Source organism: Pectinophora gossypiella, chromosome Z (genome assembly GCF_024362695.1).
Source record: "Pectinophora gossypiella chromosome Z, ilPecGoss1.1, whole genome shotgun sequence".
Taxonomy (NCBI): Eukaryota; Metazoa; Arthropoda; class Insecta; order Lepidoptera; family Gelechiidae; genus Pectinophora; species Pectinophora gossypiella.
In genome coordinates, this window is record NC_065433.1 from 27,044,196 (window position 1) to 27,065,868 (window position 21,673).

General features: G+C 40.9%; 1 protein-coding gene across 1 annotated transcript in view; it reads left to right on the top strand.

The window, feature by feature from the left end:
* The first annotated feature begins 370 nt into the window (after positions 1 to 370).
* LOC126380317 (proclotting enzyme-like) overlaps positions 371 to 21,673 on the top strand; it is a 35,646-nt gene continuing 14,343 nt past the window's right edge. Inside the window, exon 1 of the mRNA XM_050029649.1 lies at positions 371 to 388. The gene's annotated coding sequence lies outside the window, so the exon portion shown is untranslated. The remainder of the gene's footprint in view (positions 389 to 21,673) is intronic.

The following is a 21,673-nucleotide window of genomic DNA, read 5'->3' on the forward strand; positions in this document are numbered from 1 at the left end:
TCTGCCGTCCCCAGGTCGGCGATGATGACAGATCCGCCTCTGCGCCTCCCCACTGGCTCGCAGGAAAGTAAAAGCACTTCGGTGCGCGCGCGCACCTCACTGCCCGCCACGAAAGTGAGCGCGCGCTACGTGCGTTCTTTTTTCGAACGTCTCAGACTCCCAAATCCTTTTCTACTTTTTTATTAATTTCTTTTTTTATTATTATTTTTAAATTTTTGGATCCCAGTCGATCGAATCGGGAGCGTTCGGCCAGCGTTCGTTTCATAAGTGGTTATAGCATGTTATTAAACGTTGAGTAGTGAAAGTGCAGTGACGTAAGCGTTACATTAGAGTTCAGATATTATGTCGGAAATCAGCCGCTTAGGGAAGCAGTGCCTTACTGTTCTTGGTGAGTTATTAGCACTAATTTTTGAAAGTAAGTGCCTATAGGTAATTTTTGTGGCGTATTTTTTACATTTTCTAAATTGTCTCTACTAAAGGGTCTTATAGATATTTTCGATCGACAAAAAGGTATCCTAATGGACAATTACAGTCGCCCTATGTATATTTGTAGTTACAAAATAGTTGCGCCATTAAAATTACTTATTAAAGGCACTTTCTTTTCCCCTTTTTTATTGTTTGCTTTAATTTATTAACGCTGAGCGCAAATTAAGTAATATTTATGTATTTTTGTACCAGTAACAGTAACTGTAGTCGAGTACACCTTGAGTAGTTTATAAGGTCTATTAGATACTCAATTTCAACTTAATTAGATAGCTACTTACTTAAAATACGCACATCATTGAAATATTTTTTATTAGCTATAATAAAAAAGACATTTCTCATTAACAAAATCTAAATAAAGGCGTAATATCCTGAGACATAAAGTGTTCTTCCGCGCGTAATATTAGGTACGGTCACGAGCATTAATATGTATACACTTTGGTACCATGTCACATTAACTTTTTTGACAAATTGAACTGTAAGTCTCACTAAATGTCAAATAAATGTTAGTGCGACAGAGTCCTAAAGTGGGTACATTATATTGCTCATGACTGTACTTATATGTAAGTATTAAACAGCAAAATATTTTTTTTTTATGTTGTGATGGTGGACGCTGTCCCTCATTCAGTGCTTATCGCTATCGGCCCACTAGTGTCGATAAATTCTTTCAAATATAATCCTCCCAGACGACGCCCTGAGCCGCTGAGGCCATAAATCTTAAAATTCCCATTCATCCGGCTAATTAGTTAAAAGGTGATAGATAGATAAAATACTTTATTGAGCACAATGGACACAAAATACAGAGATAAGGACAACATATACAGAAAAGCACAACAGGCGGCCTTATTGCTCATGCAGCAATTTCTTCCGGGCTACCTTTGGGTACAGGAAATTTTGTACAAATATAATAATAGGTTAGTAGTCATATGGCATTAAAGTTAAAGTGACATATGGCATTCACTACTTGGCCGGATAAATGGGAAGCGCTGAGGGCTCCTACCCGGTAGCGTAAAAGCATCTTGGCTAGCTAAGACATCAGGTATCTTGGAGCCTCCAGCCGGTCCGTTGTCCCGGATGCCGGATGTTGTGTTACAGTACTTACAGTACAGTTCACGGACCGACGCACGCGCCGCCGGGCCACCACCGGCTCGTTCCGGCATTCCGAGAGCGTTTAGTGGTATTTAACTTGGTAATTATGATAATGTGACCGACGCGACGACTACCCGAGGTAGCCCAGTTGGAAGTACACTTGACTCTCACTGTGAGGTCACAGGTTCGAATCACCAGCCACGGGCCAATGAGTTTCGCTTTTTTGAATTCCACTTGGACCATAAATGATTAACACGTGCTCGGCGGTGAAGGATAACATCGTGAGGAAACCCACATTCCGTAAATGCCTATCTGATCTTTGTGATCTAACCTGTATTGGGCTGGGTTTCCCGTCGCAAGTTGGAAGGTCAGACAGGCAGCCGCATATAAAAACAGTACCTGTCAAATGTTCAGGTTAGGTAAGTCTGTGAAAACGGGATAACAGATAACGGTGATGACTGACGAGACGACATGTTTGTCTTACCTACTCGTATGTTATTGTATTTTGAACAGCGGTAAGTGGTAAGCGGTAACGATCTCCGTGGTCCAGTGGTTGAGCGGGCTCACGATCCGGAGGTCCCGGGTTCGATTCCCGGTGGGGACATATCACGAAAATCACTTCGTGGTCTCTAGTTCGTTTAGGATATCACTGTCTGATCACCAGATTGTCCGAAAGAAAGATGATTTGTGCTTCGGAAGGCACGTTAAGCACTTCGTCCCGGTTACTACTTACTGATGTAAGTAGGTAATCGTTACATAAGCCATGTCAGGATTTAGTTTATTTTAGTCTTCCTTTTGTAAAACAGTATAATGAGTTTGAATTCCTGTTTGAATCATACATAATTGATATCACGTGGTATTTGGGATTTGTGCCCAGGTCACCCCCAATATATGTTCTTCATCTTCTATCGTGTGGGTTGTGAGGTGGGTAACCAACCCCATCAACCCTGGTGTCAGGGTTGATGGGGTTTTATTTACTATTGAACCGCCAAAGATCCCTGACATGGCTCGTGTAACGACTACTAACTTACATCACTAAGTAGTAACCGGGACCATCGGCTTAACGTGCCTTCCGAAGCACGGATCATCTTTCATTCGGACAATCAGGGGATCAGCCTTGGATCAGGAGATGTCCTATAACAAACTAGGATTACAAAGTGATTTTCGTGATGTGTTCCCATCGGGATTTGAACCCGGGACCTCCGGATCGTGAGCCCAACGCTCAAACCACTGGACCACGGAGGCCCCAGTATGTAATAGCATGGGACTGAAATACATGGTGATGAGAGTTTACTATACACCTCTGCCAACCCGTTTGGGGGATAGAGGCGTGTTGCTATGTTATGTTGTCGTGTTGACGATGCAGCTGGCCATCTTCACATGGCAACTGTAGCAGGATACCCATACGGTTCAAATTCTATTATCACATCACTTCATTTTTTTTCTGGTCTGGGTTCCATGACCAGCTTCATCAACTCTGACGTCGTGGTTGCTATTGATCCTGACATGGCTTATGTAGTACTTCGTGTCCTCCGAAACACGGATCACAATTGCTTCTAATTTAATAAAAAACTTCATGAACACATTAAAGTACCAAAAAGTGAAGTTAACCTAACCGGGAATCGACTGTGGAGCGGTTTGGTAGCTAGGCGCCTATAGCCTTTACACAGGAGAGGTACAAAGAACAATTTAAACATGCAAAATCACTTTATAGTATTTAGTAGTTCTAGAGTTCAGTCAGTAATCTCTATTTGTCTCTGACACAAGATTAATGTCAAAAACGTCGATAAAAAGAAAGCTTAGACAATCAGAGATACAGATTACGAGTAAGTAGTAAAGTTTTTCTATCCAGTGTTGGCTGTATTGGTATGATCTCGATTAGGCAGTGGACACACGATGCCGCGAACCGGCGCGGTAAGGACGCGGTGAAGCGGGTTACCGCGTATCGCGCGGATGATCATCAATCAGTATACTTTATATTATATACGTCCTCCGTGGTCCAGTGGTTTGAGCGTTGAGCTCCCGATCCGGAGGTCCCGGGTTCAAATCCCGGTGGAGACTTATCACAAAAATAGTTTTGTGATCCCTAGTCTGGTTAGGACATTACAGGCTGATCACCTGGTTGCTTAGGCAGGCACGTTAAACCGTTGGTCCCGGTTACTACTTTCTGATGTAAGTAAGTAGTCATTACATGAGCCATGTCAGGGGCCTATGACGGCTCAATAATAACCCTGACACCAGGGTTGATGAGGTTGGTAATTCACCTCAAACCCACACGATAAGAGAGTATACTTTATGCATACCGAGAGCCGTGGTAGCCCAGTTCGAAGACCGCTTGGCTCTCACTGTGAGGTTGCAGGTTCGAATCTCCGTTTCGAAACTGTGTTTCGAAGTTCGCGAGTTGGAAGGTCAGACAGGCAGTTGCGTCTGTAAAAAAACCGGATCTGTCAAATCCGCAGATTAGGTAAGCGGACCCCGTTAGAAACGGGATAGCGCTGGGGAGATTATTAAGACCATGATTCTGAGTTGATATCAAGTGAAATTTCCTGTCGGCAAAATCATGACAATTTTCTTTTGTTTTTATATTATTATCCGTTCAAATCTGTTGCGACGAAAAATTCGAATTCCGCTTGATATCAGCTCAGAAACACGGTCGGAAGCATGGCTCAAAGTTTTCGCTACGTTGTCACAAAAAATTTTTGACGTGTATTATTGTAGATTTGCCGCAGTTGGTATTACCTACTTGGCCGGAACGTTGTCACTCACACCCTGTATAAGTACAGTACAGTTTGTCGTGAAATATTCGTGTGTCAAGAATCAACAGACTACACACAAGACCTATAAACCGCTTCACCGCCAACCGCGTCGACGCGCGGTGTCGTGTGAGAACCGCCTTAATTCCGCGCTATCAGCGCAAGCGCAACTGGTTCTTTCTAAAAATAAAAACGTCCAGTGAAAGTAACGACGAACAATTAAGTAAGAAAGAGACAATGGGGCGACAGTTTAAATGTGGTAAACACAAATGTAGGGCACTGAATACACCACTTTTACCGACGTGGAAATGGAGTAGATTCATCGATACAACCTGTTAATATCTATGCTATCTTGCCCTTCCATCACGCGCAACGTGATAAAATTATCGATCGAGTCGATAAGTTTGGTCGAAATCGATAATTTTGTCATTTTCTTAAATACGTGTCACGCTCAATGAAATTACCGTCACGTTTATATTTTGTAAAAAAAAAAACATCTTTTTTATTTGTCAACACGCATACTTTTCGCGTTGAATCCTTCGTCAAATCCACTTCAATTTAAGCTAAAAGACTGTAATCCAAGCTCATATTTCCATTCTTCTTCTATCGTGTGGGTTGTGAGGTGGATTACCAACCCCATCAACCCTGGTGTCAGGGTTACTATTGAGCCGCCAAAGGCCCTAGCCATGGTTCATGTAACGACTACTAACTTACATCAGTAAGTAGTAACCAGGACCAACGGCTTAACATGCCTTCCGAAGCACAGATCATCTTTCTTTCGGAAAATCAGGTGATCAGCCTCTAATGTCCTATAACCAAACTAGGGATCACAAAATGATTTTCGTGTTGTGTCCCCACCGGGATGCGAACCCGGGACCTCCGGATCGTGAGCCCAACGCTCAAATCACTGCACCACGGAGGCCGTTGTTAAACGCACTGAAATCCTTTAATAAAAAAAAATACCCGCAAATGTCAAAATGCTTTGTAGGCCAAAGCAATGTGGCATTTTTCATCTTTTCATTGACATTTCGTCATCATATTCTTCTTAGGATTTCGAATCAAAAGTGCCGTAAATTGTCTACTGCCTATCTTATTTGGGATTCACCCCACTACACCCACCCCCTGCCTGTAAGCTAGAGTGATCTGAATTATACTAAGTTAGCGTGTTTCGCCTTAAGCCGCATCATCGTTTAACAAAAGATAAGATTGTGATTGTGTGTTATTCCACACAAACACGAAACGAAACGCATCACAATTAAGCTATTACAGTAATCGATTTACGCATGTTACATAGTTAGGTGCGTTTTGTTAATGCTCATAACCGATCATGCGATGCGCGAGCGCATAAGTTTTAAATTTTGAGTTTGACGAGGATGTTGACCCGACTTCTCTTCTTGTGTGGGTTGTAAGGTCAATGGCCTACCTCCTCAACCCTGATTTCAAGGTTAACCACAGTTTTATGGCTCATGTAACGACTAAGTTGTACTGTAGGTATTTAGCCTAGTTTTTGGCATAAGTAACTTATTGTTTTAATTGTGGCCTTAGGCATTAACAACGACCTCCGTGGTCCAGTGGTAGAGCGTTAGGCTCACGACCCGGAGGTCCCGGGTTCGAACTCCGGAGGGAAAATATCACAAAAAATAATTTTGTGATCCCTAGTTTAGTTAGGACATTACAGGCTGATCACCTGACTGTCCGAAAGAAAGATGATCCGTGCTTCGAAAGGCACGTTAAGCCGTTGGTCCCGGTTACTACTTACTGATGTAAGTTAATAGTCGTTGCATGAGTCATGTTAGGGGCCTTTGGCGGCTCAATAGTAACCCTGACACCAGGGTTGATGGGGTTGGAAATCCGCCTCACAACCCACACGAAAGAAGAAAAGTACTTACTTGCCTTAAATCCAAATAGTTAACGTCGATTGCGGGAAATCTAGGTACAATAAGTCACTACAAAAGCCACGGTTCGTCCCATTGTTTGTCTCACTAAAGAAACAGTAAGTTGGATGGAAAACAAGAGTGCTATTTAGAAACTACACTGTCTAATTATACATAAGTTTCACTGAACCGCCATCAATCCACTGTCGGCAGCGCGAACGCAGCTGTTTGGAACATATCTTCACCTCAGAACAAACGCGCGTTACTGTAAAATCTTGTAATTCGCAAACGCTTTTCCTGTTGCATACAGGACTGACAAGGTTGGGCATTCATTTCACAACCCACACGAAAAAAGAAAGCCTAAGTTATCGTGATTAACCAAGAAATAGTAGTTTATGATGCTGTGGAGGATAATATCTCCTGCAAAAGAAATGGAATTCCATAGTTTCTGCTTACCCCGGTGGGAAATAGGCGTGAGTATAGTGTAGTATACTGTGTGTTTAATCCCTTCTTACACTATACACACTATACTACACTACACTACACTATACTATATGAGGAGGTTGTGGAGGAGAGAGTGGACTTGTACCAGCGCAACTACTTGTTCTGTATAACACACTCACAATAATATTATATGTATATATAATAAATATATATAAATGTGTATTTAATAACTCTTGATAAACAGATGAAACCATCCTGTTCTTGCTTCCAAGACTTCCATTAGGGGCCTTTGGTTTGACAGCAGTTTGGTAAAGTCGGTCATTGACTTTACTACACCCAAGATGATAATGTGATCGTGAATACTAGTTATAGGAATAGCCAAGTTGCAAACGATTATTACAGTCTGTAATAAAAATGTATGAGATTGATATAAGGCATATTTTTACCACTGTCTCGATTGTCCCAATTGTTTGCAACTTGGCAAAGGACCATGGTTGCAAAGCTCTTATGTTTCTACCTGCTCCTGTAGGCATTACGGGGGTGAGTTTCAGCAATCACTCACAGACCAATGCGAGTATACACTATGTAGTAATTGCCTACTTATTCTTTACTCTATGCTAGTACTTTAAAAAACCGCAAGTGAATGCTTTCCTTTATTATCATGTGCTAAGCGCTATTATTTGCTGTGCGAATTTTTTATACCTTAAATAATATACTTACATAAAGTAGCACGTAATACTCGACCGTATGTTACATTAGTTTTACCGCAGTAACTTTTAAAAAACGAAATAAAATATCATATGATTTAAATGACCAAGAGGCGAGTGCCAAAGATGGCGTGACGCGTAATCGCTAATGTTTTATTATGATTTTACTTTCGCAGAAACAATGTCGGATTGTGTTTTTTTAACGGCTCAGTTATATTACAATATGACAACTAAATCGAAGCAACCAAAGCTTAAAATATTACAGCGGGAGCATTCCGTTGTCGAGGTTTTTTTTAATAAAGTTAACCCCGTCCCACACGGAGAAACTCAAAAGAAACTAGTTAAGACTAACTCAAGTCATATAGTTTCTTTTCCGTCACCGCTCTCCATACAAGCTAGCATACGCCGCTACTAGTTAGTAACGCCTTATGTACTGAACTGATCACTCGCAAAGTGATTGCAAACACAGAACTACTAGTGGAAACTTCACAACAAAAAATCTTATCTTATCTCTACATAACTTAAAATAACTTACTTTAGGCATAAAAAATACAAATAATTAAAACTATACTACTAAAACTAAATTAAAAAGCTCAATTAAAGATGCTTCCTTTTATCACCTCTCGACCGAATGTGCGAGAGAAATATGTTGCGCTAAGTAATGCCCGGACCGGGAGTCGCCACCTTGCTCCCTTAGCCACTTACCCACCTCTCTGATAAAGCGCTTCGCTTCAGAACCCCAAGTCCCCGCCGTTTCGACGGCAAATGGCATAAAGTCATACGTCGATTCCAGGTTGGCGTACTTACCGTGCTTGAGACCGGCCGCTGCCTCGGCTGCTGAGCCAGCAACACGTTTGGTTCCTCTTATATGAGAAGCCGCATACGTGCTAACGCATGTGGCGTCCCACACAAGACATCGCCCTTTTTTCCATGGAATCAACGTGAGACCGTCCGGCTGCTTACCGTCAGAATGGGACAACCCTGGCGGCTCCAGAACGCATGGCACACCCGCTGACGCCACGGCTCGTTTTAATATTGGCATTTCATATCTTATTCAAATCTTATTACATGTAAAAGTTTGTGAGTATGGATGTTTGGATGTTTGTTACTCTTTCACGCAAAAACTACTAAATGGATTTACAATAATGTAGATAACACACAGGCTTTAACAATTTTAAAAAATAAGATATTCTTACCGCGGAAACCGAAATCCACGCGGACGAAGTCGCGGGCGGCCGCTAGTATTAATCTAAGAATCAGTTTAAGAACGTAGTCATTTTATCCTTTATGATGTTTGCCTAAAGTGAACGAGTGGTTATTAGGCGTTCATTATGATTGAAACTGAGGAGCTCGGTGGCACAGCGGTAAACGCGCTCGGTCTGCGATAGTTGAAGTAAAGCAACTTTCGCAAAGGCCGGTCATAGGATGGGTGACCACAAAAAAAAAGTTTTCATCTCGAGCTTCTCCGTGCTTCGGAAGGTACGTTAAGCTGTTGGTCCCGGCTGCATTAGCAGTCGTTAATAACCATCAATCCGCACTGGGCCCGCGTGATGGTTTAAGGCCCGATCTCCCTATCCATCCATAGGGAAGGCCCGTGCCCCAGCAGTGGGGACGTTAATGGGCTGATTCACAGCTCTTAATTTTAGGAAGAATGATTAAATGAATGAATAACCCGGGCGAATCAAAAGGTACGTCGCTGGTATGCAATCCGTTTGACGTGCTGTCTACTTAACTGTGTCGGGTTATTGACGGATGTAAAATTTTTAGACGGTTGGTTTAGATTTGTGCTTAAAATTGACGTGTGTTCCATAAATTTTATGCTTGTCGATTACCCGTCCCTTTCTTTTTCGGCGGATAAGAAAATGACAGATATAACTTAAAATAAAATTAGATGGTATTTACAGGAATTAGCACCAATATGTAATTTAATTTGTGACGTACTAACTTTGTAAGCCAATTTTGAAAAATAAATAAAGTTGATTTTTTTTAATTAAAAAATGTCGTATTCAGCATGTTTTTTGTTTTAGTGTATTTAATAAATTAAATGCACCTCGCGTTTTAAAAACATGTTTCCGACCGACTAAAGCACTGCATGCTGTGCTCGTTTTTGAAACAGTCATATTCATTTATTTTAATTTATGTCCAATTTGATAGCGACGACAAAGTTTTAAATAAGTATACATTGTTTTCTTTGAACTGATTGGTTTTGGACACGGAATAGAAGAGAGAGGTTGGAAATGCCCTAACGCGCATTTTGTATGGGAACCGCTGTCGCCTGTTCACCACACTCTCTTTTACTATTTATTACTCCTGCAAACAGGGGTTAAAATGACCACATCGAAGCATTCATTAAAAAAAAACAATATTGCATTTTGACAGTTATTTGCATTGCACACTTACTTTCATATGCGCAAATGTCAAATTGCAATATTGATTTCTTAGATGAATTTCTTTGATGTGGCCATTTTAACCCCCCAGATAACTAGGATAGCTCTACTGCTTCTCAAATTCCATAGCATTTTTATCGGCAATGTATATTTTGTGTATGTGATAGGCTGCAATTTTATCATTACTTTTCGTGAGATAGTTTGTTTTTGATAAATAGCCGATTATACTAAGGAAATGAGTTCCTGTGATAAGGAGGGATTTTCTTGCATGTGATGGTAGATATATGTTTTTTGGTCTGCAGTTTATAATGCACAATCACCTGTTATATAACATTGTTCACTAAACGTTATATAACAGGCCTAACATGGCCAGTAATATAACATTTTTAACATTCGTCATTACATTACAACATCACACGACATCCGTATGTACCCAATACTGTTTTGTAATACTTTAAGGACACTACGGCCGTCGGGGTTTTCTACACATTATACAACCTTTGTGGCGCAATGGCTAACCTCCCAGACCGTAAAACAAAAATTCCCGGGATAGATTCCCTGTCGAGTCAATTTTGGAAACGGTCTTTTCTAAAAAAGTATAACACACAACACACATAACATAAACAGCCTATATACGTCCCACTGCTGGGCACAGGCCTCCCCTCAATCAACCGGAGGGGGTAAAAAAAAGGCTACAGACAGGGGGCTAAAAAAGTATAATTTATTATAAATCCGTGTTTAGAGAACGCATGACTTAGCTACATCGTAGTGTCGTGGGATCGAATACCGGCTCAGGAACTAAACCTTTTTTTTCGACGTGACTTTTTGTATATTTGCCGCAGATGGCATTAACTACTTGGCCGGACTGGGGAGCGCTGAAGGCTCTCACCCGATACAACGTTTAAGACAACAGTTTTAGCGCGAACCTCGGCTCAGTGCGTCCCCTGAGAGGAAAAATATTTGAAAGACTTTATCGACCCTAGTGGGTCGATAGCGATAAGCGCTGATTGAGGGAAATCCTCGACTACGCCGTCGGGGTCGGTATGGCACTAAACCGAATTCGACTTTATGACTTTGAATTCGTGTAGATTACGAATAATTTGTTTCACATGGATTCCATTATTTGTGCCCGGTTAATGGCATTAGATTCGTCTGCTATTACACGGAACTTAAACATAGCTGGCGAGGAGTGGGTGTATATGTAATATAGGCTTAGGGGACATCTCGTCCCAGTCTTAAACTGGGCCCAGGGACGAGTTAGGGGATACACCTCTGGCTGTACCCCTTCCAGGGTATCGACGACGCCTGTATAGAGCTGCTATATTTATGCCCAAATCAATATTTTCCCTTTCTAAGAAATGGCATCTGAAAAATGTTAAATTATTTAAGTAGTTGGCAACATTCTGCAACGCTTCTCTGATACTCTAATAGCACTTTCTTACACGTTGTAATCTGCTTACGTGCAAGGAATCATGTGAAATATGCTAGGAATGACTTGGCAACTGACTGTTTCTTTTAGCTTTTCTTCTAAATACTGGACGGGAGCGAACGAAAAACATAGAAGTTGCTTAATTCCCGTGTATGTCGTAGAACACGCAAAGAGAATGTAATCACTAGGAACGTAGAAACGACACGGGAATAGGCAACAAATATAATCAAAGATAATAATTCGAAACGTCAAATCGGTTAATTTGTAATATAATGTAGCGATTACCTATATACTTTTCGCCTTTTTTTTGACGTGACTTATTGTAAATTTGCCGCAGATGGCATTAACTACTTGGCCGGAAATCTTTTTGTTTTTGTTATAAAAAATCTCAATGTGTTGTTTATATATGTGAATAATTTGTCTTCATTTTTTTAACAAGTTAATACAAACGAAATACCTACTGCTAAAGGTCTGTCGTAGTTTTATGTTTTCGAACAATCAGCTGATTTCAGTCTGGAATGTCCTGAGCAAACCAAGACAGAACCACAAAGTGTTTTTTTTGTTAGACGTGTCCCCACCGGGAATCGAACGCAGGATCTCCGAATCGTTTGCCCAACGCTCAACGATTAACAAATATTAAACAAGTCTTAAAACGTCAACAAAAGAAACAACTGGCTCACAGCTTGGAACACTAATCCTCTTTCTTTTGTTCGCGCGCCGCTAGTGAAAGTCCGGTGATGTCATTGCACGCGTGCCTTTACGTAACACGGATCCGCCATTGTGTTCACTTACGCGGGAATGTCAAATGTCACTGTGACAGCTGTGATGACAGTTTTCTTTTTTGAAATTTTCGGCGTGGTTTCAAGGACGTTTGGGCTTTTTGGCGGGAAACGGGAACGGGACAGTTGCTTTCTTCATTGAATAATCTAAATAATTAATACGAAGTGGTGTTTTGTGGTTAATGATCGCATTAAGTTAGTCGGAAGACATTCGCGAGTGTTATTATATCGGAGTATTCAATAAACAAAGTGTTTCTGCCTATTTTCGCTTCGTGTCAGGAAGCCGCTTCATAACTCAAAAGTTTATGCGGACTTTTGAATTAATTCGTTTGGGGTTCGGAGTAGGAGTCTGCTCAGAGGGTGGGGGCTTAGGTTTCATCATCATCATCTTTCATCATTTCATCAATCATCAAGAAAAAAAATACGTATGACATGGCTGTATGGGCATAGTTCCCTTTGCCTTACCCTTCGGGGAAAACCAAAACAAAAAATAAATCAAGGACGTTTGGCAGGATTATTAAAAATATAGCAGACCCGCAAATAATTACAAGGGCCGTTCATAAATTACTTTGATGATGTTTCGACCCATCCTCCCCAGTCCCTTAGTGCGATGTCCCCCACCCGCTCCTATTTTTGTCCGACCAAGTGAGTAATGTCATCTGAGGCAAACCTGCAAGTCAGGTCAATACATAACAAAAATCAATACACGTGCCGAGAGCAATTTTCATGCAAATACATAAATAATAATCATTCGTATAGAAACTCGCGTAGGCACTTGTAATAAATAGTCTTACTCATTTTACAAGAAGAGGAAAATGTAACATTGGAAACCTTTTCTATGAAGGTAATTTTAATTTAAGTATATAAGTAGATGTTATTGAAATTCTGGTTGAAATTGCGGGGATGAAAGCAAATTGGATGTAATCAAATACCTAAGGAGACCTGGGGTTTGAAATTATCTTCCTGAAGTGGAACTACTTACCTAGTTAACGAACTATTGATATTTACGCCGAAGGAACGAAGTATCTATATACAGAAATACTTATGTGAACATTTTTTGTGCTCTGAATACCTAGTAATAGTAACCCAGAGATTTTTTTGTAAGTAGGAAACCACGTTGCTTCGTGGCGGATTTCTGTGTGAAAAAGAAAAATGAAATCTTATGTTGTTATTTATTTAAAAAGGCTCACACGCACGAAGGAAACCGGAAGTTTTCCGATTACGAGTACTATGTATGCAACAAGCTTAAGTATTAGTAGAGAAAACACCTCCGTGGTCCAGTGGTCGAGCGTTGGGCTCACGAGGAGGTCCCAAGTTCGAATCCCTGTAGGAATATATGTCAAAAATCACTAGTTGTCTTTAGTTTTGGCTCGGACATTACAGGCTGATCACCTGAATACCCGAAAGTAAGATGATCCGTAGCCGCCGTTGGTACCAGTTACTACTTACTAATAATGTAAGTACATGAGCCATGTCAGGTCCTTTGGCTACTCAATAGTAATTGTGACACCAGGGTAGAAGACCTACATGAGAGAAGTTAAGAAATATGGATTATTTGAGATAATCCACAAAGACCCAGTATACAGAGCCCTGTCCACCCAATTAGCGTTCATAGACTTGAGTTTGTACGTAGTACCTATGCTGTCGAGTATTACAGGAAACTTCATTAAAAGCCTTGACTATAAAAAGCCGTTTGAAAAGTCCTCCATTCAAGAGCGAGCCATACTCAAGAGGTCTCAACAACCCCTGCGTTCAGAAATAGCGGCACAGGAGCAACAAGCTGGTAAAATCACGCCCGTAAGCCGTTTTGACATGGGCAGTGCCAGTCTCTAGCATGCTGCAGCTAAAAAAATGGCTGCAAGTTTTCGTCTGATTACTTGTAGCTGTGCTGTGCCGACCACAGCACTCGATACTGGCCCGATAACGTACAGCGCCCCACTGCTTCCCCAAACTAGGTAAACGTGAACTAATGTAGGACACACCTTTCCTTAGGTACCGTCTGAAAGATAAAAAAAAATGGCATGAACATGAGAGATATGACTGACCCCCAAGACACAGGTATACATAGTTCGGGGGCCAGAGAATCAATTCATTCCAATAACAACAATGTATCAACAGTTATAATTGTGGCAGTTTATGAAAATAAATAAATTTATTATATCAGGCAGTGAAGACTACGAGTACATACCGACCCCGCCGGCGTGGTCGACGATTTCCCTCATTCAGCGCTTATTGCTATCGACCCACTAGGGTCGATTAATTCTTTCAAATATTTTTCCTCTCAGACGACGCCCTGACCCGAGGTTCGCACCCAACTGGGCACCCTCAGGCCTGTTGTCTTAAACGTTGTACCGGGTGAGAGCCTTCAGCGCTCCCCATTTGTCCGGCCAAGTAGTTAATGCCATCTGCGGCAAATCTAAAATAAGTCACGTCAAAAAAAAACTACGAGTACATACATACATACATACATAAACTCACGCCCGTAATCCCTAATGGGGTGGGCAGAGCCACAAGTAATCAAAGACAACTTGCAGCCACTGTTGATACGAAGTCCAAAGATGGATATGATGAACCTTATGGTGATAAGGGATCAGCCTATCGCCCATAACATTAGTCCATCATGTTAGAGGACACAATCCCTCTGTCGGTTTTTACGACATGCCCGGGAAGAGAAGCAGCTGAACGTGTTCTATGTTTTTATATGCTCCCAGAACAGCATAGAAGCACTACGAGTACAACAAGTAATAATAACTGTATTTTTATATAATATGTATTTTCTAATAAAGAACTGTTGCGTAGGCATAGAATAAGGAATAATACTACGTATAGAAAGGCAACTCTCCGCTCCCCACCACAAGCTAGATTTATCTCCCCCCCTTCCCCATCGGGGGTTTTCAGTCTTCAATCTGTGTACGATAACTTTAATGTGTAGTGTCTGTGTAAAACGAGGTTTTTTGTACGAAGTGTCCGAGGTGTGGCGTTTGCGTGGGGATAGGGATATGCCTGGTGGATCGGCTAATTCAACAATGTTATGTTTTCACTATGTAACGCATCATAGCTTGTGTTACATTACAAACAGTAAGGAATGTAAATTACTAGATGTTCTATATAATTGCGTAAATCCCACGAATTTTACACCTGGCCGCGTCTGGGCAGGTCATGGCCCGTTGACTGCTGAAAACAGACCATCTACTGAAACAACTTCCCCTTTGTAGTAATAAAATGTTTGAGCGGAACTGAAAATATCTTTAACTTCTTAACGCCGAGATTTCCAGACACAATAGTTAAACAATGGGTTTTGGATTTTAAAAGAACATTCGGTCTTACGACTTTAAATAGTCGTAACGTAAGTACTAAATACTTACTGGTTTTTTTATTCAAGAATGAATTCAATTCCAATAGTTTGTTACAGATACTTTGGATCGACAATAATATGGTGTTAGTAACATATTAAATAGCCGAAAGAATTTAGAGAGAAACAGGGATGGCTCAAACCCATAACAGCTTTGGTTTTTTTTTATATTTTCTGTATTTGTAAAGTTAGAACTTAACATTGAATAAGGCGCGTCGCTCACATGATCAACAGTCGCAGCGGTACCACCGCGGCGGAGTCGCGACAAGGGTGTTATGTCATTTCGTTTCGTACTTACATACAGTCGGGTTAAAATGGCCACATCGAAGCAATTCATCTAAGAAAGCAATATTGCTATCTGACATTTGTTTGCATTGCGCACTTACTTTTATATGCGCAAATGTCAAATTGCAATATTGCTTTCTTAGATGAATTGCTTCGATGTGGCCATTTTAACACCCCAGATCTCGCCTCCACTTACCAGTGAGCATGGCGCGTCCTTTAAACCCAATTTATGTAGGTAATGGTGCGACTTCCCGTGGTTACGCTAAACGCTTTACTCCTAAAGCCTAATTTACCGCTTATGCGCCCGTGTTTCGACTTTCATGTGACTACCGGCCTCCGTAGTCCAGTGGTTTGAGTGTTCAGCTCACGATCCGGAGGTCCCGGGTTCATATCCCGATGGGGACATATCACAAAAATCATTTTGTGAACCCTAGTTTGGTTAGGACATTACAGGCTGATCACCTGATTGTCCGAAAGTAAGATGATCCGTGCTTCGGGAGGCACGTTAAGCCGTTTGTCCCGGTTACTACTTACTGATGTAAGTAGTCGTTATATGAGCCATGTCAGGCCTTTGGCGTTGTTGGGGTTGGTATTCCACCTCACAACCAGCACGACAGAAGAACTTTAATGTGAGACTGTGAAAAATTCAAATCCATCACCCATAACTACTACATCATGTAAATCATGTTGAAGAAGATATTCCGCCATGAAGCAGGCGCGTGTCGCTTAAATTAATAATAACTTAGAAACAATAAGGTAGAAAAGCACAAAGTTTTGGTAGGCGTCATTGTCGCAATTCGGAAAGTGCCTGCGTTTGAAAATAATTATGTGTTTGTCGCATTTATACGATTTCCCACGTGACTTATATTGAGCGATTTGTTTTGCAAAAGGGTAAAACTCGAACCACACTTGCGCGGCGCGATGCGGGGCAACCAAGTTAAATATTCTATAGGGGAGCAATTTGGTCCCAGTGCGCCGCGTAGTGTATTTCATTTCATAAGAAAAACCGGAAAAAGAATATTTTCTCGCGCCGCGCTGCGCCGCCGCGCAAGAGAGGTTTAAACTTAAAAATAAAAATGTTTTGCGCGATTTACGTCACCATTCGACACGGAGCTTTAGATTTTTTTCACGTTGTTCAGGTTAACGTGATCGACTATTATTAAGTGAAGTTGGTTATTTAATGAGTCTTTTCCAAAGAGTATAAGGCCCTATTTACGCGATTCATCGGGTGTAGGTGTCGACGCCACAACGACCCTATTTAGTATGCAATAGATACCTTCTTGCTATGTATCCGAAGGACGTAATATACGATCCCGACGACCCGATTACTCTAACCATAGAGGCAGCCAATCAGCTCGCGACACCAAACACTTCAGGACCCCGATACCGACCCCGCCGGCGTGGTCGACGACTTCCCTCAATCAGCGCTTATCGCTATCGACCCGCTAGGGTCGATTAATTCTTTCAAATATTTTTCCTCTCAGACGACGCCCTGAGCCGAGGTTCGCGCCCAACTTGGCACCCTCGGGCCTGTTGTCTTAAACGTTGTACCGGGTGAGAGCCTTCAGCGCTCCCCATTTATCCGGCCAAGTAGTTAACGCCATCTGCGGCAAATCTACAATAAGTCACGTCAAAAAAATATGCTAATAAATTAATAACGTGCGCCCTCCGAAACCGAAGCAGGGAATCATCTTACTTTTTCAGACATTTAGATATTCAAGCCTGCAAAGTCCTTACCAAACAAAGGACAGACTCACAAAGTGATTTCGACAATATCCTCATCGGGAATCGAACCCGGACCTCCAGATCGTAAGCCTAACGCTCACTTGACCACGAAGGCTGTTATTGCACAAAAAACACAAGGAAAGTAACAATCACAAACGTATACATAAGGAAATTACTAAATGTACGGAATCGTTTAAAGAATATTGAAAAACCGAAATCTCTTATTCGGAAATAGGTATGATAGGTTGCTCACTAGGACACCATGGTTGCGCCACCAGCTAAAAATTATTTGAGATTTGGTTGTCGGCAACAAATTGGTTGCGCAACCATAATCTAAGTAAGGTTAATTGATGTTTTGCAGAATATATTTTTTCTTTCTCTTCAATCAGGTAAGGGCATAGAGTAACACGGACCTATGCGGACCGGAGTGGAGTACCCATAGCGTTTAGTTGTCAATACAACAAAAGGTGTGACACGTCACGGTTGTACCAATTGTCGATAAAAGGATTACTTATCGATAATACAAATATTCGCCAGGACTACGATATTTTGCATTAACTTTTAGCTACGACTCTAAATTCAAAGTCGCCATGGGCAACTACATCTTTCGACCCCAGTGGAAGGAAGCAATTGAAATTGGCATACATAATCCATGTAAAAATTGGGACCACTTATTATCTAGATTGAAACGATCTTGTCTCTTGCGAGGTTTTATTAACAAGAATCATACTTATATATGATTTTATTAAAAAGCGCTTTCGTGGTTTTAATGAGGCGATGATATATAGATTCCTTTGTCTTTGATATTTCTATCGATAACTATCTAGAACATTGTTTTAAGTTTACGCGGTTATTATCATAATATACCCTCTAGGTAGGACGGTAGGTAGGTGGACCTACCACCTACCTACCGTCTACCTACTCCACTCCAATCTCATCAGTCATCCCGTGATCATGGCACTTGCAACAGTGTCGAAATATCGGGAGTCTCATATCCCCATTTAAACGCGGTAAGAACCCGTTATTATGTGTTTTAACTATCTAGAAACCGGTAAATAACTATCCTTCTATAAAAGTGACAACTATGATCTCCATGACAATTAGAAAACAATCGCTTATAGTCGCTTGACTGATCCGCATAATGTATGACGCATATTGGTCAACAAATCCGTAAACAAAAGAACGATTATAATCTATATTTTTAAGTTTTATGAAAATTAAATGGTACTTAATAATGTGCTATAACATTAATAAAATATGGAGCCAACGGCATCTTTATTATAAATTCAGTAACAAAATACCAAAGAATTAGGCATTTTTGAATGACGTCGTTACAGCTGCGCAGCTGTAAAGCGACCTACATTCAGTCTAGTGCGCAGGCCGACTGCAAGTAGTTTTTATAGAACTACATCGAAGCAATTCATCTAAGAAAGCAATATTGCTATTTGACATTTGTTCGCATTGCGCACTTACTTTCATATGCGCAAATGTCAAATTGCAATATTGCTTTGATATGGCCATTTTAACCCCCCTGGTTTACTCCCGCCCTCCTGTGTTGCTCTTTGGGTAAGGGTGAGGTACCCTTTATACAACTGCATAAGTCATATTGGCTTAGTCAGTTTGGCTTATGGGTTGGTGGCGCCACCACTGCTGCACGGTGTCCTAGTGAGATAAAGCCGTATAACCTTTCCATTTCATTTCCGCACCGTGGTCTCTTAAAAAGAAAATGAAATATAAAGAATATTAACAAGAAAAATATCCGTTACGCGGAACAGAAAATAATATCGAGGACTACTTACCTAGAACTCAACCTTGAACCTAGACCTTTATTGTACAGACCTGTATGTGGAAATTTCTAGAACGATTATCTAACTTATTTTTTTTCCCCGAAGGCGGATATATCGTAAGCTCTTTAACTAACAGCTCCGCATTTAGGCGTAAGCCACAATCGGCCACATATTTATTTTTACAGTTTTTAACGAGACTTGATTTTTTGCTTAGACTACTTGGCCGGACTAGCGAGGAGCGCAGAGGGTACACAATTTAAGACAACAGGTCTGTGTCCAGTTATATAGGCTGCATAGGGCGTGGGCCTCCGGGCTCCGCCACTAATAGCTACAATTGGTAATAAAATTTTGTAGGTAGGTAGATGGAAAAGTGACAACTTAGTTTTGTACCAATGTGGGCTAAAAGCATTAATATATAAGACGAATGTTGTTGATAGGCCTGGCAGCAGAAGACCTAGAATAATGTACATTGACCAAATTGGAGATGTCATTAGAAAAGGTTTGGTACGATCTAGTCTGAACCAGCGTGCGTGTATGAAACGATTGATGAATGTGGAGGTGAAGTGTATCAGAATCGAAGCAAATAGAATTCCATAATTTCTGCTTACCCCGGTGGGAAACAGACATGAGTTTTATGTATGTATGTTTGCCGTATTACTCTAGATTCTTCGTTTAAAAATAGTTAAATGTATAAAAGTTAAATTATTATTTACGACCAATAAACGGGGCCTCCACAGATTTAGTCTATGGTCCACATACCCTAAATGCGGCTCTGTGCATCAAAGCCCTTTTGTTGAAAAGAAAACTATAAAGAAGATAAGTACTGAAGGAAAATAATAAATAAAATCTCAATTACTTCACGGTCAAGTAGGAAATTTATAAATCTCTTTCTCTAGTCTAAAGAAGATCTTAGACTCTATACCAGGGTTGGCAGTAAAAGGGCACATGTCAAAAAAATTGCGCATGTTAAACTGTCGGTCCCGGGTAAGTATTTTAGTCGTTACTTGTCCATGTCAGGGGCTATTAGCGGCTAAATTATAACCCTGAAGGTTGATGAGGTCAGCTATAGATTACAACCCGCACGGGAGAAGAATAATGCCAAAAGAACCATTTTTTTTTTATTCTTTTTTTAGACGTGACTTATTGTAGATTTGCCGCAGATGGCAATGACTACTTGGCCAGACAAATGGGGAGCGCTGACGGCTCTCACCCGGTACAACGTTTAAGACAACAGGCCTGAGGTTGCCCAGTTGGGCTCAGGTGTCGGCTCAGGGCGTTGTCTGAGAGGAAAAATATTTGAACGAATTAGTCGACCCTAGTGGGTCGATAGGGATAAGCGCTGATTGAGGGAAATCGTCGACCACGCCGGCGGGGTCGGTATCGGGGTCCTGAAGTGTTTGGTGTCGCGAGCTGATTGGCTTCCTCTATGGCTAGAGTAATAGGCTCGTTGGGATCGTATATTACGTCCTTTGGACGCTGATACTTTTCAGTACCGTCCCTAAGCGGGATGTATTCGGAAGCCGCAACTACCACGGGATTTGGGTGGTGCGGCTCTAAATTACAACCCGCACGAGAGAAGAAGAATACCAAACGAACTCAAGAGTACGAGCAGCCATTTACTATTCCGTACAGTAAAAGTTATTTGATATCCTCAAACAAACGTCTTACAAAAATATTAAAAGCATTAAGTTATGAGGTTATGCAACGTTCACTCCACTTTCGCGGTGACTCACTGGTCACTCGGTTGCCTCACACCACACACCACACTCGACCGGCGCGTATTTCCTTTTATGTTCTGTATACATCCAATATTTACCTAGTACTAGTGTTGTTTATTGATAGTAACAACCCGCTATCGATAATAGATAGATAGATAGATAGATAGATAGATAGATAGAATAAATAACAAATAAAAAATAAATAAATAGATAGAATTAATTAACTTACCTTTGTTAATTTGATTTGATAATTTCCCTGGCTCCCATTAAAAAAATCTTGTATCTATTTTTTGTTGTTGTGTTGCCTGGCTGTAACTTTTAATTCATTTTGTTAGTCCTTTTTTGTTCTTTAACTACCTATTCCAAATTCTACATGCATTTTAATTAAACAAGTTGGGCACGTCTGTATACGTATTGGTGCAAACACCAGCACTAGCCTATAAAAAGTTATATTAACTGTTGTGTATTTGTACTGATGATTAATTAATTTAAAAAGTAAGTAAACAGAAAAGGCGGGAACGGAAGTGAGAATTACGCGGTGAACGAAACAAATGAAGAACGGGGTTTGACTTGTTCCCCGACTTTTCTAGGAGATGTTGGTTGTAGAAAGAATTACGATGGAAATTAATAAATTGTCGATAAAATCACTCTCTTACAGTGTATTCTTGAAATGATAATGACAATACTATCGATAGTTTCATGTGTAATAATATGCGTATTACGAGTATCACGTCGCGGTAATATCGAATAGTAAGAAATACCGTATCTATTTTAGGTCATATCGATAGTTAATAGTATTCGAGGTCATATCGATAGTTCTGTAAGGCTAACACTCGGTCTCTATACGTATTTATATTCATC